This window comes from Betta splendens, chromosome 7, assembly GCF_900634795.4.
Source record: "Betta splendens chromosome 7, fBetSpl5.4, whole genome shotgun sequence".
Classification (NCBI taxonomy): Eukaryota; Metazoa; Chordata; class Actinopteri; order Anabantiformes; family Osphronemidae; genus Betta; species Betta splendens.
This window is the reverse complement of record NC_040887.2, coordinates 11,753,811-11,761,310: the sequence shown is the minus strand read 5'-3', so window position 1 is coordinate 11,761,310 and position 7,500 is coordinate 11,753,811. Positions and strand designations below refer to the sequence as shown.

The 7,500-nt window shown below is 40.2% G+C and overlaps 1 protein-coding gene across 1 annotated transcript in view; it reads left to right on the top strand.

Moving 5' to 3' along the window:
• Positions 1–7,461: 7,461 nt before the first annotated feature.
• Positions 7,462–7,500, top strand: part of ctnnbl1 (catenin, beta like 1) — a 29,007-nt gene continuing 28,968 nt past the window's right edge. Inside the window, exon 1 of the mRNA XM_055510380.1 lies at positions 7,462–7,500. This exon is cut by the window's right edge and continues 161 nt beyond it. The gene's annotated coding sequence lies outside the window, so the exon portion shown is untranslated.

Below are 7,500 nucleotides of genomic sequence, written 5' to 3'. Positions count from 1 at the left end.
ATTCTAACTGCTTCATCAGCCAAAGAATCATTTCATCTCATCATTCATGCATATATTACTTGTGCTGCTGTTTATTAGTAATGCAGAGTTTTTTATGTAACGACTTAATATGCGTCTATCAATGTCTCCTTGCAGTGAGTATGAGCTCGTGATCACGTATCATGTTTGTTGGTGTATCTCTGCTCTCTAAATCATTTTACTTTAGCTGTACGTGATAAAAATGATGATGTGATTGTGTTTGCAAATGATGATTCTGTCACCAGCGGGAGCCTGAAACACCGGACACACTCAGTTCAAGTCTCTGCCCTATCATCAGTCGCATAGGTGAGAATTAGAATTCATTCCTGGGCAAATTCAGTGTACATTGATGCCCAACGACAGCTCTGACTGCAGGTTTGGATGAATCTAATGTCCTTAACATTAGTTATATGTAAAAACAGCTGCATGAGCTAAACCTGTTAAACATCCGTATTTAAAATGCTGAATTTAAGGCACTGCTCCAGACTCTTCCTCATGTTATTTAAAATAACAATCTGTCTGTCAAACTAAAGCGCTAGACAAAATAGAACTTTCCCATGTTTATCCAGTATTAAGGAGTCAAAGTTGGCTCTCACCATATCTGCCCTTTACTAACATTCAAACTAAGATAATATTCATTTTTATCGCTGGCTTCGTCCCTATTGACCCCTCTGTGATATCCATCAATCCCTAACTGTTGAGGGACACACTCATTTCACAGGTCAATTAATTTTAATCAGAGTGTGTCAATTTAATCTTAGTTCAAACCGCTAGACGGACACTTTGTGAAAATCTCATTAACCTTCCCTTTTCCAATCTGCTCACTTCATCAGTGGGGCAAAGCAATGTCCCAGTCATTTCTAAGCCCACGCCTTTTCTGTCCACAAACAAACCGCTGATTTTGGATGGAGGGCTTTGCAGGGGGAACACCTCCAAGACCTAACGTCCTCTGATTGGTGGTTTAAGTGCAATAGTAAAGAAAATCAATTAGGGCTAAATGTTTCCTTGGAGAAGATGACGTGTGATATATATGTTTAGCTGGTAAGTTCATACTGTTTATCTGAGGCCTGACTGCAGGATCTGGGTTGATGGATATTAAAATAATTGGAATTCATTGAAAATGATTGAAGCTGCAGTGGATAAATTGAATCCAGTTATCACTACTTTTTGTTATTTTAGTATGTAAGTATGATTTTGATGAGCTTGTTTGCATAATTATCTCTTCATAATCATCACATTTGGACACGGAACAACGCTGTACACACAGCGTACACTTGGTCCGGCGCTGTTAGTTTTTCACATGATCACACGCAACATCCACTTACTGCTTCATTAAATTCACAGCAGACCAGAAAATGAAATTCCCTGACATCATTGAAAAGCGCTGTTGATAAATGCTGAGTCTTTACGCTCAAAGATTACATCTCTTCAGGCGAGGTTACGCGCGCCTCATCAAGCCCGACTCTCTTTGCATCTAAGGCCTGGTGCTTTTGATTCCGGAATTACTTATTTTTTATTTTTGGTGTTGCCGCATCTGATAAGATGCGCGTTCATTTGCATCCGTCAGAAAGCACAGCGCCGCGCAGACCAGTCACTACAGTCCACGCTGGTCCTTCATCTCTATCTGGATACTATTCTCTGTCTGCACACAGCCCGAGCCCCATAAGAATAATAGGCACCACTGCAAAATATGACAAGGCTGGCAGGAGATTTTATTTCTTATCACAGTTTATCAGCCTTATTTCAAGATAGTTTCAGTCAACTGCTGCAGACTCCCTGTATTGTGTGAGCTGTTTCACAACAGTGAGTGAGAAAAGCACAGGAAAAAATAAAAGACCCGACCGTTTGCAGACGTCGTAATTATTCCCTCAAAGAGGTCATTTGAAGCGAAGCCAGTGGAATGTAAGAGGATAATCAGCTGTACAGTTTCACCAAAACGCCCTGAGGGTTAGGGCGATAATTCTCGACACAAAATGGCAGCCCGTGCCAGTGTGAGCACGTGGCGCGTTGTGTGCTCGCCTCATCCTCCTCTCGCTCTGCGGCCTCGTTAGTATTCTGATGTAGTGCGTGATTCTCTGTCAACATTTGACTTCACAGCCGGCGGTGAACCACACTCATACAGAGAGAGGCCACGCGCCCGTGGCCCGGCGCAGGAACGGATTACACAGGCCCAGAGACAGACAGGCAGTACACCTGGAGTAGAAGATCCTTGAGTAACGTTTCACCTTCAGTGATCCAAAATGAAGCGATCCGTGTGGAGAAACCACCCGTTTTGACCGCGCTGCCCTGAAGCGAGCGACTCGTGAGCTCGCTCGCTGCAGCGGCGGCCTCCGTCGAGGCTGTGGTCACTCTGCGCTGGGAGGCAGCAACAGTTCTACTTGGAGCCCCCTTAACATTCATCTCACACTCAGTTTGCTTCTGGACACGATTCAGCTGGAGTACATTTACGTCTGACATTAAAATTCAACCGCAGTGTTCACAGCGAAATTGGATTTCTCTTCCTCCTGCTGAAATGCAGATTGTGTCCTTTACGTCCTTCAAAACAGACAGTAAACATCTCATCGTGCTTGTTCGCCCAAGTATCCCATTTCTGACGCGTATTTTACACGCCAGGCTGCCTGCTGGCGGTTGGATTTCTCCTATTTCTCTCTGTAGACGGTTCATGTGGAATAGTGTTGCTTTACTTTAACTACTTTATGTGGACCCCAGGGTGTCAGTGATGGGGAGGAGACATCTGTACATGTACTCACCCTGACGCAGGGAAACATGTTTACACATACTGTAACAGAATCCTCCTGATAGACAGCTGTGCATGAGACCAAATGCCAAATATAACTTACATGCTTACATGCTATTTGGGTATTAATCCATGTCCAAGTTCTAGCGGAGGCCGAGAGGCACTTCATGCCAACCTCTCAGAGCTCCCTTCACATTTACAGCCGCATATCGTCCTCCCAGTTACCTGGAGCCATGCACTCCTCTCTGTCTGAAGCAACTTCTTATCCCTGTTGTAATTACACCTTAAAGGAGGATTAAAAGTACCCAAGCATTTTGTTTGTCTAGCCCTGATGCAGGCAAACCTTTTATCTATTCATCATCCCTGCTGTTTGATCAGTGAGCATGCTGACCTCTCACATCTGTCGCTATTATTACAGTACAAGCAGCAATATCAACTCGCAACACATTCACAATAAAAAGGAAATCATACAATATCTTGCTATACGATCTCACCTTATTTTTATATTACTAATCTTCTAAATTCTTGATGTTGAGTTAGGCTGATGATTGGCTGTGGTGACCCCTGATTGGAACAGTCGGAAGAAGAAGAAAAAGAAGAAGGAAGGTTGAACTAAGGGCTACATTTACTTTCAGCACTAGTTTTTATAGTCACTTCATAAATAATTAAATATGGGCACACCAAGAGAATCTTCTACCCTGGAATTTCCCATCTGATTTGAATGCTTTAGAGAAACACTTGAGAAATGTTTGGGTAGAAATGTCTTCTTGTTTTTTCTTAATAAGAAATCAACGTTGTCTTTTGCTCAAAACTGATCTTCGAACCTCAAACTTAGATTTAATGTGTCAGAATTTACTGCTGCAGCTAATCCTTTAGTTAGATAACTGTTCCGTGGGAATGCAATTATGCTTATGAGGGAAGATAAAGAGAACGTAAAGGAGGACAAGCTGGTGTGTTCTACTGTATATGTACACATGCAACTGTGTATGCGTGTACATTGATGTGCTCGATGAGCCTGTGCATGAAAGCAGGAGTTTAATCCAAAGGGATTTCCTCAGTGGAGGAGGAGCAGTAATTAATTATAATGTAAAGACACATTTGATGTTCGAGCGTCCCATGTGACCTGAGCTTCCCTCTGAAAAGAGGAAAAATATATGTGAACGCAGACATTGAGAAAAAACCTTCATGCCATGTTGAAATAACATTATTTGTCTTCAGGGAAATGTTATTCTCCTTCTGGCTGTTAGATTTCAGTAAAAAGTTAAGTTAAGCCACATAATCGCTCCTGAAGTGGTTAAGTTCCACAGTCAACAGTTACTGAGACAAACCATAACCCTACACTGCTGATTTAATGAACGCTCTACAGCAGACATCCTTTTCTATCACAGGATGAAACTGACATTTATGACCCCTTGACCTTTCCTCTAGTGGCATGTCTCAACACTCATTGGATGGACTTGTTAATGGCTTTCATGTTCCCCTCATGAGGATTTATAATGAATTCACTCACTTGTGTCACATCCCTGGGAGAATGGCCCCAAATGACAAATGGCAGTGGGGCTGGGGTTGTGTAACACAAGTCACGCATTCACCAAGCACAGCTTTTTCTGTGTCCACGATCACAACATCATGTCTTAAGCACATTTAATTTTCCACTGTCAATAAAACTTACACACAGTGATTAACTGCTTTTGCCATTTTTGTGTTTTATAAGTCTGTTAATTTCACAAAGTGAAAGCCCATCAACACTGCTAAAATGAGGTTTAAAAAGGGGCCACATACGTTTAGAGGCTCTGTGACTTTAAATTGGGTTTCCTCCTACTATACTCTGGGGTGAGCAGATAAATTAATTTCATTAATTCTCGTGCCTTTAGGGAGCTGCTAATCCACCTAAAACACTTTAATCAGGATCTGTTTCAATGGACAGTTTTTGTATTACATCTTGTTCTGAATTCTGTTTCAGAAGTTCTTCTGTCACGGCAAGAACAGTGTGTCTGCTAGTTAAAGGCCTGGACCACCACCACAGCATTATATGCATAAGGAAGATAAGTTGGCTTGTCATTCCTCTAAATGCTGGTCTCTCTGTCACCTGTTTTCCCTCCATCACTTTTCTTGTTTCTTGACTAAGGTAAAAAGGTTTTGTATTTCTATAACATGGTGGTGGTGTAAAACATAAATTAAGGGAGGACTTAAAAAATAGTAATAGAATTGATGTTTTTAAACATAAATATAAAGGCATGTGTCAATCAATGCTCATGATTATTTAGACTGTGGGAGTGGTGTATGAATATTAACATTCTTTAATAATTCTTTATTATAATGCTGTATGTGGTGGGTGTAAATAATAGATATTGATTACAAACCAATGACTGAAATGTGATGTCATTGAGTATGACTAAGTCTAACTTCTTCCTACTCCATTCAAGCATTTAATAGGTAAATTGAAAGCTGATTCACATTTTCTTGTATGTGTGTGAAATTATGTTTAAACTTTGTTTACATCCATCCATCCATCCATTTTCTTAACCGCTTACTCCCTAGTGCGGGGTCACGGGGGTGCTGGAGCCTATCCCAGCTGGCTACGGGCGAGAGGCAGGGTATACCCTGGACGGGTCACCAGTCCATCGCAGGGCAACACACAGACAGACAACCATTCACTCACACACTCACACCTACAGGCAATGGAGAGAGGCCAATCAACCTAATGCACATCTTTGGACTGTGGGAGGAAGCCGGAGAACCCGGAGAGAACCCACGCAAACACGGGGAGAACGTGCAAACTCCACACAGAAAGGCACGAGGTCCGCCTCCGGGAATCGAACCCAGAATCTTCTTGCTGTGAGGCGACAGTGCTACCCACCGCACCACCGTGCCGCCCACAACTTTGTTTACATGTTTAAATAAAATAAATAAAAATAAAGAAAGAAAGAAAAGGGACGTGGCCAAGCAGCAGCTTCCAGCCTCTTCTCACTAGGTTTATGTAGGAAACAACAAGAAGAATATTATTAGGCAGTTGCAGCATTTTATAATAACAAGGCAACAGCATGTTTTTTGTCAGCAGTTTTTAAAACTGAATAAGAATGAGAAAAAAGGGTCAGTTTAAAAGTCAGACCTTTCTAAGCTGCTCCAGATACTGTGTGATATGCATTAGCTGAAAGTGTAACGCTACTTTGATGTCATTGAGTACATTTAAATTTACATTTAAAGTGACTTATTTAGGCTGCTCTTACTCTAATCTGCTTTCACCATATATTTAACACAATTAGCTAAATACTGCGGCATTAGACACTTGTTCACCTCAAAATCAAATACAGAAGTGTCATTTTTGGTAGCATTTGAAACGGTTTCTCTGCAATACTTTTGCTGCACGTGTACACTGGATTTTTACTAGTACACAGTAAAAAAAAAAAAATCTTATTTATTTCTGTGGTCTTTAATATTGTCATGCATGAGTCAAATCATATCTCAGATAAGAGAAAAATAATTTGATTGCACCACTTGACTTAGCAAAGGAAAAAAAAATGATGAGAAGACTCTGTCTTCATTATCTCTCTCTCACTGGCTTTTAATGAGCACTGCCACTATGAATTTTGAACACACTTATGCTGGCCTCCGCAGCGTGATGCAATCAAAGTGACCTCATGTGATTTAATGCAATCAGCCCTCACAGCTTGTGTGAAATTGTATTGTTCTGTTTAAAAAGAAATACCATATGAGTCTGTGAAAATGATCCTGCTGCGTTACCCCAGAATAATTCTACAGGGAAATGATGAGGAGGTGTCATTAAGCAGACAGTTGTGTATGAAAAGCTTTCAGCTCCTTCAGGGATTGAGGAATGTGTTAATCATTGTGTAGAACAAAAGGATTTGTAATAATGCAGGCTTTGAAACAGCTGCAACACATGAGGAAATTCAAATTTAGTTTATTTATACTTTAATGTATTTTATATATTTGTACAATGTTTATCATATCTGGTCGCAGGTAGAGCACTGTGCAATGAAAAATCCAGGTGCATGTGTTGTTGTGCCTGGGCTTTGTTATAAAGGAAAGGTGTTACTAATGATGGCCCTGTGGCTCTGTCTAAGCTCCTTAGTAAACAAGCGTGCACAACTTAAAGTGTGACTGAAACGAAAGACAACCTGAATTTAGTTGTCCTTAAACTCTTTAATTTGTTCTGCAATAGACAATTCCAAAAGAATGATACTTGTTTGAACAGAAATGGCATTGCATAAGTCAGTCCATACAGCGCTGAGGATTTCTCATAGTAATCATATGAGAATCATACTAAAATTAAATATTAAAATGACAAACTCAGGACTACAGATAGTTGTGGGTGATGTTGTTTTTTCTGGCCATCAGTGAGCTAAGACAAGGTGTTGGATGTCCACTACTGCTATTATATATATTATATATAGAGTGTAACATACTCACATGTTACAAACATAACAAAAAGCTTTTTTAAAGCAAATTATCTATTGTAAATTGGCAAAGTGTACACAATTTATAATAATTTATATATATTTTCATTATCATCATATCATATTTTTTTGCAAATCCGTATAGATTGTTTTATTGTTTTTACACAAATGATAATAATACTTACCATCCAGCATACATTATTTATTTCGCTATTATATGTTTATTTTTTTTATTCACTAGATACAGAGCTAAAGTCGCCAAGTTGTCAGGGCTACAGGTCGTGCTTTACGACATGGTTTGCGTCAGCATGTTTCTACGGCTATCGA